General features: G+C 36.9%; 1 long non-coding RNA gene across 1 annotated transcript in view; it reads left to right on the top strand.

Moving 5' to 3' along the window:
• Window positions 1–16,104, top strand: part of LOC134474823 (uncharacterized) — a 91,544-nt gene that overhangs the window by 24,002 nt on the left and 51,438 nt on the right. The window contains exons 3-4 of the long non-coding RNA XR_010045702.1: window positions 1,140–5,672; window positions 15,111–15,284. This is a non-coding gene — a long non-coding RNA (uncharacterized LOC134474823). The remainder of the gene's footprint in view (window positions 1–1,139; window positions 5,673–15,110; window positions 15,285–16,104) is intronic.

Below are 16,104 nucleotides of genomic sequence, written 5' to 3'. Positions count from 1 at the left end.
ATGAGCTAGTTTAACAAAGGGGTATGGTACAAGTATACAAATGGCCTATGAGGAACATAAAGAGATCTCACTGACCCCCCCCCCATAAGCTCTGTGCTTATTTCTGTGTTTGTCTGAATCTGCACAGATTGTCTGTCTAGGTTTATCAACTTGTCCACTCTGTGAAAAGCTGTTCCTTTCATTTTGTGCTCAGTAATCTTTCTCTTTTTCCATATCTGGATCACATAATCAAAGATTTATTTGTTTACTAATTTATAAAGTATGCTTTTACCTTGGTTGGCCGCTCATCCAAATGTCACAAAGACTGGGTATATGAATGGAATATGTTGTTATTTATCATTGACTTGATAGTCTCATTATTTAGAAATTATATTGTTAAGATGAATAAACAAAGTCAGTCCCTTAGGACTGAGATTTCTGGGCAGGGCTCTGATTGATAAATCAGAAATCAGCTGCCTGGTAACATTTTAAACCAGTGCTTGTTTATTGTTCAGAGACCTCAATATTCTCCATAGCTTTATAGGAGACACTTTAGCTAAAGTTGTGAAATGTATTCCTAAATGTTCACATTGGTCATTATCAAAATAAGTAATACATTTTTTGCATTGAAGATGCCTTTGTAAAGGTTTCACATGTTATGACAGTTGACTGTTATCAAATTCAACATGTATTAGATATATTCATATTTCTGGAGGCATAGGCCTCCAAGATAGTAAAATGTAGATTTCTTATAGTAGCAGACTTTTGTTTCATGTTCATACCCCTGCTAATATGAAAGACTTGTGAGATTCACATTCCACTAAAGGTCAATAAGTTTGTCAATAATACACAAGAAGCTTCTTGTGCATTAGATAAGTGTGACTGACTAAAATGGATATTTTATGTCAAAAGACAAATTCAGATTATTGCAAGGATGTCATAATATAATAATATGTATGGTTCTCATTCCTGATTTACGATGTAAAATATGTCACTGTTAGCATTAAAGGTATTCAAATGTTAAAATGTCCATAGGTAGTACAAAATATATTTCATTTAGTGTGCTAAGGTTTTCCATGTTTAGATAAAATAGTAATGTTAAGCTTACTGCCTCTAATATACTGTATTGTTATCAATCTTTTCTTCTGGATGTCCATCAGCCAAGGTCTAGAGACCAAAAATGAGAGACACAGATGGCCTAAATGGATACTCAATATTTTGGCCCCAGCAATTCAAGCTTGGAGGAGACCCAGGATGTAAAAGAAATTCTGCTTGCATCATCAGAAGATACTCAGTGAGTACCTCGTATTCTGATCAGGAAGATGATGAGACCAAAGAAGAAAGTGAACTTTGATGCAAGGTATGCCTAAGGAGAGTCACGAGTCACCAGAAAAATCTCCAAAGCTTTCACAGAAATCGACATGGTCAAGCAATGTCCATGACTCTTCCAGGTGGCTGACACTGACAGAAGAGATATGAGGAGCTATGCATGGCTATAAGATTGTTCTTCAAGAGACCTAACTGGCCTTGATAGGATGTAAAGAACCAATTGTCCTTAGCGCAGTCCTTATGTTAGCTTGGTCTTGAACCTTTTGCAGAAAAGTCTGGCCTCTGGAGGTACAGTGCAATGTAAAACATTGTCTGTGTGTGAATCTCAGTTCATTAACATCCTCTGACAATTGCTGGCTATGCTGGTAACTGACTACCATTATGAATGGATGGACTATGCAGTGGTAGAAGCTCTAAAATAGCTTCTCCATCTTCAGCTGGTCACCCATCTGTGTATCAACCAAACAAAAAAGAGGTATATGTTGGAGCCACTGAAACTGAATACTCATGCAGGGCTGTGATGTGGCACAGGCATGATTGAACTGAGAATGAAGAGATGCCTCAGGGGACAAGATAGGCCACAGCTGAGGCCACCTAGACACTTTCTGTGGGATAGTTCTCTGCAGTTAGCATCATCTGTTGCTCTGAGAGTGTCTTGAACCTCTCCCAAGATTCTTATCAGGTTTCCTCCATTGTCCACTCAACTCCTGCCAGCATGAGTTGGACAGCTGGCTAGCAGAGTGATGAGCTCTGTCAAGGATCTCTCTCCTCCTGCAGCTCTGAAGACCATGCTGTGTTTCTCATTTCTTAGGGCCTTTTTGGTACACCATTTTGGCGTCTTGGTGTCTAGGAAAAGACCCCAGCATGAAACATAAAATGTATCTATTTTAAAGACTCAGCACTGAAATCTGGTAATGTTGGGTGATGACAGGACCAAGTATCAAATTGTTTAAGACAATTCAGGTATACAGAAGCTGTTCTTTCCACTGTATTTTTTTGGCTCACCAATGCCAAATCCTCTTACATGACACAACTTTCCTCAAGACATTTCCACTCCAATCAATGACCTACATATGAATTATTTTCTGTAGGACATACACATAGATATGCAGGTTTTATGATATGTCTCCACCAAGTCATCCTGATGAAAATATTAATAATCCAGAGCCATCCTGGGCCTGAGGGGAGAAATAGAAAGCTAATTTTTCCTTCCTGTGAGCTAGTGGAAGTCATATGGGGAATGGTAGGGGAAACTAGCCAATGTGCCCATGTTGTGATTCTGTGGAAGCTATTCTAGTTCTCCAAAGAAAAGCAAGAAAGTAACTTACACTTCCTATGATCTAACCCCTGCATTGGCTTGGAGAGGAGCACCACAATCACCTCCTCTCACCACCAACCATCTTATTGGTTTAGAGGACATGCTGAATTGATAGCAATTGAGGTATAACAACAACTTAATCCTTGTATTACTTGATTGACTTTGCAGCCTAAAGCTAGTATTCTTAAGCATGTGTTTAAATTGGGAAATAATGGTAAAAGAAGTTGCAAAACTTCATGAGTATATGGAACTTAAATAACAGTCTCCTAAACAACCAATGGGTAACAGATGAAATAAAGGATGAAACTTAAAAATACCTACAACCTAACAAGAATATAGATGCAAAATTCTGTACCTTATGGGATTCAATAAAAGCAGTCCAAATAGGGAAATTTATAGTAGTCAAATCTCACATTAGGAAATAGAAAGAACATAAACAAATAATGAAATGTTGCATCTCAGTCTTCCAGAAGAAGAATGGCAAGACAAACACAAATCCCATACAAGGGAGGAAATTATAAGACCAGACAAGAAATTTATGCAATGCAGAACAAGAAACCAATTCAAAGAATTAATGAATCAAAGAGGTGATTCACTGAAATAATAAACAAAATTGATAAACCCTTGGACAACCATATCAAAAAAGAGAAAAATAAAGACTGAAAACCATGCATTGAGGAATCAGAAGAATAAAATAACTACAGATCCTGTGAAAATTCAGAAGATCATCAGTACCTACTTCAAAAGCTTATACTTTCATAGGTTAGAAAATATAGAAATGCACTGATTCCTAGATACATATGAAATGCCAAATCTGATTTAAGAAGATATAAATAGAGAAAACACAGTATCAGTTAATGACAATGAAGATCTAGTTAAAAATTTATCAGCTTCTGGGCATGGTGATGCATTCCTGTAATCCCAGAACTTGGGAGGCTGAGGTACAAGGCTTGTTGTGAGTTCAAGACTAAACAACACTACAAAATGAGCTCATGGCCAACCTAAACTGAATAATGAGTGCCTGTCTCATGAGCACTTTTTAAAAAAAAAGAAAAACAATGACAACAGAAAAGCAAATGACCAACATAAAAAGTTTAGGTCCTGAGGGATTTACTGCTGAATTCGACAAGAAATGTAGAAAAAAATTTAAGGCCACTGCTGTTTAATGATATGGAAAGAGAAGCTGTTCTCCCTAACTCATTCCTGGGAGGCAAGTATTACCCTGATACTAACACCAGAGAAAGACCCAACCAGAAAAATAAAACTGTAGGACAGTTTTCCTAATGAACATAGATGCAAAAATCCTTAACACGATACTAGCAAAATGAATGTAGCAAATCATCAAGAAGATTTGAAAACCTGACCAACTTGGATTCATTCCAAGAAGGCAGGGATGTTTCAGTACATGAAAATTAACAAATTTAAATGTCATAGCAACACAGTCAAAAACTAAAGTCACATGGTGATCATCTCAATAAATGCACAATAAGCTTTTGCTAAAGTCAAGCACTGATTTGTGATAAAAACCCTACAGTAAATAACAACAAATGACCTTTACCTAAAGCTGATAAAATCAAACAATGACAGGGGCTGGGAATTTAGCTCAGTGGCATAAGCACCTGCCTTGCAGTTGTGTGGTCATGAGTATGATCAACAGTACCGATAAAAAAGAAAAAGACAAAAAAAAAATATCAGACAATGACAAAGAAAATGCAGCATCATAGTAAATGGAGAATAACTGAAAACTTTCATTCTACAGTTATGAAATGGACACAGATGACTACTATGACCACTTCTGTTTAATATAGCTCTGGAAACAGAACAATTAAATAAAAGAGAGAAATCAGAATAAGTATATAATAGAAAGTAGTTAAACTATTATTGTTCACAGATGATATGATACAGTAAATAGAAGATGCCAAAAACTTGACCAAAACAGTCCTAGAGTTAATAACCAAATTCAATAATATAGCTGGAGACAAAGTTGACAATCAAAAATCAGTAGCATTCTTGTACACAACCAGCAAACTCACCAAGAGAGAAGTTACAGAAACCACACCATTTAAAATAGCCTCCAAGTAAATGAAATACTTGGAAAGAACCTAACAAAGAAAGCAAAGGACTTACATATTGAAAATTATAGTACTTTGGAAAAGGATATTGAAGAGACTATCAGAAAATAGAAAAATATCCCCTGCCCATTCTGTGCATTGTCTTTTCACTCTTTTAGTGCTTTCTTTTGATGTACAAATATTTTTTAATAAGATAGGGTCCTGGTGGTTGATTCTTTAAAATTTTTATTTTGTTCACGAAGCCTCATTAGTGTTTCTGTTTTAATATTTAGATCTTTGATCTAGTTTGACTTATATTTATTTCATGGTGATAGAAATGTCTCCCGTTTAAGTCTTCAGTATGAAGAAAGTCATTTTCTTCAGGACCATTTATTGAAGAGGCTGTCCCTCTTCCACCGAACATATTTAGCTCCTTTGTCAAAGACAAGGTAGCAGAGTGTGTTTGTAGTTCTATTTGCATTTTCTAGTCCTTTTATCAGGTCATTTTTCTGCCAGAACTATGCTGATTTTCTGATAGTAGCTTTCTAGTATAATAGCAAGTCAGGAATTGTGATGCTTCCTGACTTGCCTTTGTTGCCCAGCAATGTCTTTTGCGATCTAGAGCATTTCTGTTTCCAAATGAATTTTAGAAATGTTTTCTGTACATTTGTGAGCTATCTTAATCGTAGTTTGGTAGGCAATGCATTACATCTATATGACAGTTTGCAATATGATTTTTTGAGTTTTCTCCATATCCTTGAAGGTAGTTTTACTGGTCTCTTATACTCACCAGATGAAACCTAACAGGTATGATTCTAAGAGTTTCAAACTGTTGAGTTCTTCTTCCCAAGGATATCCACAATAATATGATTTTTTTTCTGTTTGTTTGAGACAGGATTTCCCTATGCAGTTCAGGCTGACTGTGAACTCACTTCTTGGTCCAGTTAACTTAAACCGATTGTCCTACTTCAGCCTCTTAAGTCCTGGGATTACAGGTGTGAAACTAACGCTTGAAAAAATTACTGGTGTTAGGTGTTATTTGAAACATGAAGAAACAGTCATGAGATACACATGTATTCATTAACTGCCATTCCCTTAAAGGAAAAGTGTCCAATTTAATACATAACATAATTGGAGTGCAGGGAATCACAAGATGTGTTTCTATCTCTTATGGGCTGGGGATGCCAGGCTAGACTACTGCAGAAACAGGAGATGTCACAGGTAGGAATATGAATCAAATGTGAGCATTAGTATTAAGAACTGAGAGAGTCTTGTATTTAAGGATGATGAAGAAAAGACCAGTGAAAAGCAATGAGAGACCTGGTGAGCTTAGCTTGTCCTGACTTTAGATCATGCTTTATTATAAGAATGAATATCACAAATTATGAAATATTCAAACATTATGTGCTTTTTACCCTAGAAAATATTGAGGCTTGGCACTGAGGCTCAGCTGTTTTGCAGCTTGGCATAACATGCCATTTTGTACCCTGCATTTATCTAGTGCCTTGTATTTGACCCAGGAAAATTAAAAATCACTCAGGGTATAAGTTCCATGAGAAAAGCAAAAGGAGCTGTACCCAAAGAAAAAAAAGTAACCTGCTAAAAAAAGAAGCAGGATACAGGTGTCAAATAAAAATTCATTTAAGATTCTAGCTAAATTGTTTCCAAACAGGATGTCTTTTGTGATTCTCTCTTTTAAAAATGCTTAACTTTCTAGTTCAGGGCCACTTGTTTGGATTCTGAAATGGGGAAGCGGGTCTGTATACAAGTGGTGGATTCTGATCTCAGCTACTTAAATTCCAACTTTATACTTTGGATGCTTGTATTCCTCCTGCATTGTTAACAAACTCTGCTCAAGATGCAGAAAGATTTACTGACACAAGCAAACATCTGGTTTAAATGTCAGTGCCCCTGAAATGAAAGAATAATAGTGAAAAGGAATGAAGAAAATGACAAACACCATGTTTTATGATGCCCACCTCTTTTCCACAGCATTAAAGAGGCTGAAACAGGAGAATGGCCATGTATTCAAGGCCAACCTAAGCTACATGGTGACTGAAAGTCCAGCCAGAACTACAAAGTGAGATTACATCTTTAAAAACAAAAAATAAAAATGAAAAATATAAAAAAAAACCAAGGGAGACAGAAAGACTGTTAAAGGAAAACAAAAACAATAGAGCTGACTGAAAGCTGACATAAATTGGCAATTATGGAATGATGCTGCAGAGGAAAGCTGGCCATGTAGTAGCATCTGGGCAGCAGTGACAAATAGAGTTAGAAATGGTGCCTATAGTGCTACAGCACAACAGTGATATCCTTCCTCCAATAAATCTGCAATTTGCTAGAATGAAGCGGTCCAAAAGCTCATGGAAATCTTAAACTCACAGCAAGCAAGTAGCTTCACACAAAGGCTTTGGAACATGGCCTTTAGCAGATATTTCATATTCAAATTGAAATAGGACAAGTACAATCCTGCCCTGTTTGTTGTCAAATGCACCAAGTTGGTTGGCTCACAACACTGAGGAATGAAGTCACAAACCAAAAGAAGTTCAGAAAGTTTTCTGGGAAAAAAGACAGAAGAATAGCCCTGGATTTTCAGGAATGTTCTTCAGTGTTTAAGTCACAGACCTATTGTCAGGGGTCATTTATACAGGAAAGTCACAATGTGGGTACAGTGTGGGTCTCAAACTACAATCAACCTCTAAGCTTATAGCTGCTTAACTAATATTATTCATCAGGGGAACAAAGTCCACCAGAAAAGGTATGTTGAAAGAGCCAAGGCATTTGGTGGGAACAATAGTCCAGTTGTTCTGGTCATTGAGTATGGTAATTGAGGCCCATCAGGATTTCCTGGATCAGACGATTATGGAAAGTATGTGGAAGTGACCAGCAGGACACAGTGTGCAAATAGCAGGACATACAACAGAGGGGGTCTTCACTAAAAGTCAGGTATTTCTTAGGGTAAGCATGAAGTTAAAGTTGGCTTATGATATCTTCCTTGAGGTGAATAACAACAGCTCTGGTAACAATCAGTATTCCACATCCCTGTCAACCCATGAGTTCTCTGTTATTCACTTGAGATCTAGTTTTGATTGTCTCAAATTATGACCCAGTATCATGAAGGTGAAATTTGAATTTTTTTTTGTACCAAGGATCGAACTCATGATCTCAAGCTTTCCAGTTAGGTTTCATGCTGCTGAGCTAAATAACCAGCTCTGAAAGTGTTTTCTGTATATTATGGATGATATCAAGCTTGTTCCTCAGAAAATGTTGAATATTGTGGAATTTTTCTATATTGTATGGCTATAATTTTTTGAAGCAAACCAAAGGTGTCTTATGCAGTCACTTTTCAAGTTTTACATTGTCTGTGGGGTGTCTCAGTCAGGGTTTCTCTGTTTCAGACAGCTCTGTAACTTAGGCCAGCCCCAAACTCAAGCAGTTCTCCTGCATCAGCCTCCCGAGATATATTTCTTATATCTGAATGGAAAGTGATCACTTGTTGACACTGAGTTATAATTTGAAACTTGTACCTGGTTTCATTGTTTATACATTGTTTACATACAGCAGTTTTCCATGAACATTTGAGTTATTATTTATGTACCATATTTGATGTTATTTATGTTTTGTTCTGTGAAACCAAATTCAAATATCAAAATGCAGCTTAAGTATATTAAGAACAAAGGACTCTGTGGCCTAACTGATTAGAAGAGATACCATTTGTAGTACATCAAAGTGATTGATGAGATATTTGTCTGCCTCTGTGCTTTATGGATGCTGGTCTTGCAGGCTCTCACTATGAGCTCTGCATTAAAGACAGTGCACAGCGACTCTTGCAGTCATAAGAATAAGTGCATAAGCATCAGTGCTCCTATTTGGCTGTTACATTAGTTGTGCATTGCAATATAGCATGAAATTTACTGTCTCAAAAATGTGTATATAAAAAATTAATCCCCAAAATACGGAATTCAGATTTGAAGAAATCAGTCTCCATTCAGCTGTTTCATTTGGTTTATTTGTTTAATTTAGTTTTGTTTTCTCTACGTATATCAGCTAGATTTGAACCCCTTATGGAGTGCAGAATTGCCCTAACCTCAAAGCAGCACTTCTGTGTCAGCCTCTTGAGTGCTGGGATTATAGATATGTGTGTTTTTACCCTAGAAAATATTGAGGCTTGTAACTTAGCTGTGTTGTAGCTTGGCATAGTAGATGTCATCTTGAGCTTTGCATTTAACTAGTGCCCTGTATTTCACCCAGAAAAATGGAAAATCACTCAGGGTAGAAGTCCCAGGAGAAAAGCAACATGAGCTGTACCCAAAGAAAAAAATTAACCTGCTCAACAAAAGAAGCAGAATACAGTTGTCATCCAAAACTTATTATAAGATTCTAGCTAAACGATTTCCAACAGGATCTTTTTTGTGATTCTATCTTTTAAAACATCTCTAACTTTCCAGTTCAAAGCCTCATGTTTAGATCTTGAAATGGAGGTGGGGGCTCTGTATACAAGCAGTCCTGAGACCAGCTAATAAAGTTCCACATTTATCAATTGGGTTGCTTGGCTTCCTATATTGTTGTTCACATACTCAACTCAAGCTGCCAAAACCGTTACTGACACAAGCAAACACCAGGGTTAAATGACAGTGCCACTGAAATGAAAGAATAAAAGAGAAAAGGAGAGGAGAAAATGGACAAATGCCATGTGTTATAATGCCCACCAATTTTCCCCAGCAATGAATAGGCTGAAACAGGTGAATGGCCATGTATTCAAAGACAGGCTAACCTACATAGTGAGTGCAAGGCGGGGCGGAACTCCAAAGTGAGATTATGTCTTTAAATCAAAAAACTAAAGTGAAAAAAATAAACAACCAAGGAGACGGAAGGACTATTTAAAAAAAAAAAAAAACAATAATAGGGCTGAGTGAAAGTTGACTTATGCAAAATGGGAATTATTGAATGATGATACAGAGGAAGGAAGGCCATGGAGTGACATCCAGGAGGCAGTGACAAACACAGACTTAGGAATGGCACCTATTGTGCTACAGCACAACAGTGACCTCCTTCCTCCAATACATTTGCAGTTCACTAGACTGAGGACTTCTCAAAGTTCATGGAAATGTTAAGCTCATGGCAAACAAGCAGCTTGAAATCCAGGCTTTAGAATATGGCCTTTAGCAGACATTTCATATTTAAATTGAAATAAGAGAAATATAATCCTGCCCTGTTTTATGTCAAATGCACCAAGTTTAATTGCTCACAACATTGAGAAAGGAAGTCACAAACCAAAAGAAGTTAAAAAATTTTCTTAGAAATAAAGAGAGAAGAATAGCCCTGAATTTTCAAGAGTGGTCTTCAGTGTTTTGGCCACAGACCTATTGACAGGGGTCATTTATACAGGAAAGTCACAATGTGAGTACAGTGGGTGTCTCAGACTACAATCAACCTATAAGCTTATAGCTGCTTACCAATATTATTCATCAGGGGAACAAGTCAGTCAGAAAAGGTATGTGGAAAGAGCCAAGGCATTTTGTGGGAACAATAGTCCAGTTGTTCTGGTCATTGAGTATGGTAATTGATGCCTGTCAGGACTTCCTGGAGGAGGTGGTGGTAACTGTAGTACATTTCAAAGGTGCTGTTTTTCTCTTCAGCAGCATGTAGACCTGGTCACTGCATCTTCACCTTCAGTTCTGGTTTTCTTCAGCTGTGCCTGTAGCAGTGATTGTGGGAGTTAGTTTTTTACATTGACTCTTTGAGGTTCCAGTTTCTCTCTGATTGTATATCAATTTCTGTCTACATTGACATCCTTTGCTAAAATCACAATACTATTTGAATGAATAAAGTGATGTTTATACATTTAAAAATATTCATTAATACAGGCCAGGGATTTAGCTCAGCAGGCAGAAACCCCTGCCTGGAAACTGCTAGGTTGTAACTTTGATCCCTGGTACCTATAAACAAAAGTAATTTGAACTGCAAGGAAGGAAAATAATTTCATTTGTGAAAATGTAAATTTACAAAATTTATAACTAAGTATGTCAATGGCAAATTAAACATTGTTTATAGTCATATTTAGTATCTAAATTTGTTGGGGCTGGTGATTGAGCACAATGATATAAGGAGCTGCCTGGAGAGCACAAGGTCATGAGTTCAATCCCTCATACAAAAATAATTCACAGTTGTCAATGATGCAGTGCTATGAGTACATTTTTTGAAACTGATACTTTTTAACTAATAGGCTCAATGTTTCTTTTGTGGTCTATGACATACTTGCAGATAACATGGCAATTACAGTGAATGATGTACTGTCCCCTATAGGTTGCTATATTCTGAGTTGTTTTTATTTTTTGTTTTCCCACATACTTGAAAATTGAAAATGTTGGCTGATGCTAGCTAGAAAAACTGTGATAATCATTTTTTTCAATTTAATGATATATTTTCTTATATCCATTAAGAATATTTTATTTGCTACAATTACTCCAAGTCAAATTGATAAACAATTCTTAAAGTTACAGTCAGCTGAGTTAGTTAGAAATACAGGCAGTCATATTGTGATATAGTGGGATGAAATTCCTGACCTTCTATATCTGGTATGAGTTTGTGTTCTCTAAAATGCAAGAATGAATTTTAGGAACAACAGATTTGAAGAGCAGAATATATTTATTGAGAGAAAGAAAGTGAAAGTTTTGGGCTCTAAATAAGATATTTTGGAAGTGGGAGGAGGAAGCAGGGCACTTTTACCTTGAAGTTACTTTCTTCTCCACTATTCAACCTACCTGTGGCCAGAAAAGAATCTCAATCAGCTACTTGCATATCAGCAATGCCACATTTAAGCACCATCCAAGTCAATCACTATATGTATGCCACCCACACATTTCCAGACGAAAAAGCCAGACCCCCAGTGGTCATGGGATTCTCCCCATATTCTTAGAATAAAGGCCATTTTGATTTTATATTGTCTTCTTTACTACACCAAAAATCCTATCAGAAAGCTTCTGTCTGAGAGAAACAGGAAGGATTCTGAGCCCGTAGCAAAGGACTCTGGCTTTTCTAGGGACTTTATAGAATAAAATCATGTTGTGAGATAGGTTTAAAGTGGGTTAGATTACTGAGGTAACTGAGGAGGTAAATTAGCACAATAGAGAAGCAGAATATAAGAAATGTTAAAGTGGCCTTTTATTTAAATAATGTGGTGAGGAGCCCACAGCCACCAAGGGTGTGGCTGTTTTTTTTCCCCCCCGACTGACTATTGGGATATGGGGTATATGTGACTTTTGAATGGATGTTGTGCTTGGAGGGGACATTGATGTCATGCCAAGAGCTGATGGGAGTTTTCTCTAGGCCTCTGGGAAAGAAAGAGGAAGTGGTAATCAAGGAGAAAAGAGGAAGTGGCCATATGAGTAAGCATCCCTGCCAAAATTACAGATCAGTTCACTTTCAGAAAAAGAAGCAGCATTTAAAGGCAGGGATAAACCCTTCAATGCAAGTATCCCTGGCAAGGTGAGATCAACATGGTGTGATACAAACAACTACTGATTTCTCTGACTTCACAAAAGAGAAAAGTTTGTACTGATATTGCTATAGCAGAATGAATCTCCCGGTCTACTATGTCTTATATGAGGTTTTTGTTCTGTAAAGTCAAAGAATGAATTTTAGGAACAACAGAGATTAAGAGAAGAATATACTTATTGAGAGAAAGAAAGCTGCCTGAGAGAGAGAAGGTGTCCTGAGCAGGTTGCCAAACACTGTCCATTCTAGGGACCTTTATAGAGTAAAATCATGTGATGAAATAAGTTTTAGGTGGGGAAAACTAGGAACTCACAATGCTGATGGGCATAAGATGGGACAGAGCTATGGTAGCTAATAAGATTATAAATTCAGGTAAAGTTGATTTAATTGGGAACAAAGGGGGAATGGAGTCACACAGAAGCAGGCATTATTAGGCAGCTGTGACTTCCCTTAGGGGTTTGCGAGGGTGACTCCTGACTTCATGATAAAAACTATTTAGAATATCATTCTTTAGGATAAGGATTCATTTCTTTGAATGGTGACTCCTGACTTCCTCAGAGTGCTAGAAAACTATTTAGAATATCAATCCTTAGGATATGGATGAATTAGCTTATCATTTGTCTTGAGCCTTGGCCCATAGCATGAGGTGTCAGTCTTCCCCATAGTTGGAAGGTATCTGGTTCCTGCATGAGCTCCTTTGGGGACCTAACCCTGTCTCATGCCAATAGTATTTATATAACTCAGGTACCTATAACAGTACTGTTTGGAAACTTGATTACAGATGTCTGGTGGTCTGGGTGAATGATCTGGTGATGACAATGTGCAATATATATACCAGTGTTGCCCCCTGATTAACATGTTTTAAAATTTAATTTTAATTGATGTGTTCTTTTTTCCTTGAAAAAAAATGGATTTGAAAATTAAAAGCCTGAGGTAAAGCTCTTTAGTACAAACACTCCTCTGTTGAGCTGAGTTCACCACTGTAGAAGAATGGCAGCTCCAGAAGTCTCTGCACTACAGTCTATCATTTGGGGTCCTCTGTCACCAGCCTCCCAAGATATATTTCTTATATCTGAATTGAAAGTGATCACTTGGTGACAGTGAGCTATAATTTACAGCTTGGGCCTGGTTTCATTTTTTATACATATTTTGAAAATATAGCTGTTTTCCACTAACATTTCAGTTATTATTTATGTACCATATTTGGTGTTATTTATGTTTTGTTCTATGAATCCAAATTCATATTTCAAAATGCTGCTTAACTATATTAAGAACAAAGTACTCACTGGCCTAAATGAGATTTGAAGATACATCATCTGCAGTCTATCAAAGTGACTGATGAGACTTTTTTTCTTTTTTTAAATTTTGAAATAGGTAAAATACAACAGAACAAGGCAGAATAAGACCAACTAAGATCATACAGTGAAATTGGTATACAACTTCACTACAGGTTACTGGGGTAACAGAAATAGGTATCACAGTATATTTCGTTATCTTTATAATAGTTTTTCTTTTAAACACGTATATCAAAATGAGATGAAATACAGAACATAGAACTTATCAAAACAGAATATGGAATAGAGCACTACCATTAATCAGAATAGAGCCAAACAGTAATAAAAATATTTGCCTTCAAAGAGATAGTAGAAGGAAGTCCCCCTTATTTGGTCAACTTCCAAGGAGATGCTCAGATTTCTGGTTCATTTGCTAATGGGGGTAGGGGGGTGGGGTTATGACAGGATAGAGGAGTTGGGGAAATGGGATATTTGACTCTAGGTGGTGCATCAGTAGGTTCACTATTGCTTAGTAGGGAGACAGGCTGGTGCTTGGTTTCACAGCGTCCTAAGTTCCAATAATGCATGGATCTCAGGAGCTAATGCTGGTTATCCCCTGGAAGGGCTGCAGTTTGCCAGACTGCCACCACTCACCAGGGAGTGGTGGTGCTTGCTTGGCTTCCCAGTGTCCTAAGTTCCAACATGGCATGGATCTCAGGAGCTGCTGCTTGTTCTCCCCTGGAAGGGCTGCAGTCTGCCAAACCACCACCGCTGACCAGGGAGAGGAATTGCTTGCTTAGCTTCCAAGTCGATTGATGAGATATTTATCTGCCTATGTGCTTTGTGGTTGCTGGTCCTACAGGCTTCTCACTGTGAGGTCTACTTTAGAGACAGTGCACAGGGAATCTTGCAGTGACTCTGCACAAGAATCAGTGCTCCTATTTGCCTGTTATATTAGCAGTGAGTTGAAATCTAGCATCAAATTTGCTGTCTTCAAAAATGTGTATATACACAAAATTAATGACAAACACATGGATTTAAATTTGAAGAAATCAGTCTTCATTCAGCTGTATTTTTGGTTTTATTAGTTTAGTTTAGTTTTGTTTTATAGAGAGAAGCTTTCTGTATGTATATCAGCTGGATTTGAACACCCTATGGAGCTTAGAATTGCCCTGACCTCACCGAAGCCGTCCTGTCTCAGTCTTTTGAGTGCTGGGATTGTAGATATGGACCACCACACTTTGCTTTTGAATCAGATTTGTAGGAGAGAGTTTAAGATATACCAAATCTGGGGTCTCAATCTTCCTTTGAGGAATATATGAATGATCCTTCAGCGGGGGTGAACTTTGAGGATGTGGTCGTGAATTTCAGCAATGAGAATTGGAGTTTGCTGATTCCATTGCAAAAGAACCTCTACAAAGATGTGATGGGTGAAACTTTTAGGAACATGATTGCGATAGGTAAGGATGAAATCTTTTTGTCAGTCATGCTGTCCAAATATTGTTTGTTGCTCATCAGTGCTGTTTCATTAAAAAGAATGTGAAAATATTTTAAAAACTATCTCAGATTTGGACATGTTATATCATATATTTAAACAAAACCTATTAATTTGTATGTATTACTCAACTGAGTCCTGGTATTTCTATGTCTACAATTCAGGAGGACTTGGGGATATCCAGGAAGCTGAAAAAGAATGCAAAATTTACTGTAGATACTTAAGGTAATCCACACTCACAAGGAGAAGGAATGTTCCTGAGTAATTAGTGAGTCAGCAGAAAAATGACCACTATTCAATTAAATGTCAGTAATATTCTCCGAAGATGTATAAACTAGGTATGTATAATGAGTGAATTAAATCATAGAAATGTATGACATTGCATGTAGATGTATACGAAAGGCATACACTTTGAGTTATGATATTCTGCCTTCAGTTTTTCTACTGATATATAATGTGAATGCAACATATTCATTATCTAAAAATTGCTGAGATTGCAATAGAATTTGAAATAAAACTGAGTGCTTGTGTTTCCAAGCCATGTTCTAGAGAATCAGCCATTCTAATTAAAATTCTTTGTAGGCTGGTGGAATATTAGCGCACTCATTTTGAATATCAGTATGCAGTTGTCTCTGGAAATTGATCCCCTCATACTTTTCCTGGATATAGTTTTAAAATCTCAAAATCCGCATAAAATACTGATACAGGCTTACTCATATACAAAGCAGATCAAGTTATAATAGATCAGGCCTTGAAGAAGCTTAGCTATCTATCACTGGATTTGTGAAGAAGGAAAATATTAATAGACTCTCTGTGATTGTGCATTCTTGTAAACCCAGCACACTATGAATAAGATTTTGCAGAATGGCAAATTCAAGTTCAAACTTCACAGCTTAATAATCAGTGAAAATCTCTTAAAACAGATTTTAAAAATCTATAGATTTTATGCTAATACCTGTTGTCCATTTCCAGCCTGGAAAAGAAAAAATGTGTTATATAATGTCAAAAAATAAATAATATAATGTCATTTGCCATAAGAAAGAGGTGGGCCTTTCACCCATCAATGGACTGAAATAACTCAGCTATAAAACCTAAAAGTTCACAGGGTTTCTTTTAGATAAGTAACCAAAATAAAAATTGTGGAATGAAGTGAAAGAG

Source organism: Cavia porcellus, unplaced genomic scaffold (genome assembly GCF_034190915.1).
Source record: "Cavia porcellus strain 051 isolate PalLab524CR breed Dunkin Hartley unplaced genomic scaffold, mCavPor4.1 scaffold_39, whole genome shotgun sequence".
Classification (NCBI taxonomy): Eukaryota; Metazoa; Chordata; class Mammalia; order Rodentia; family Caviidae; genus Cavia; species Cavia porcellus.
The sequence above is the reverse complement of the archived record's forward strand: the minus strand, read 5'-3'. Positions and strand labels throughout refer to the sequence as shown.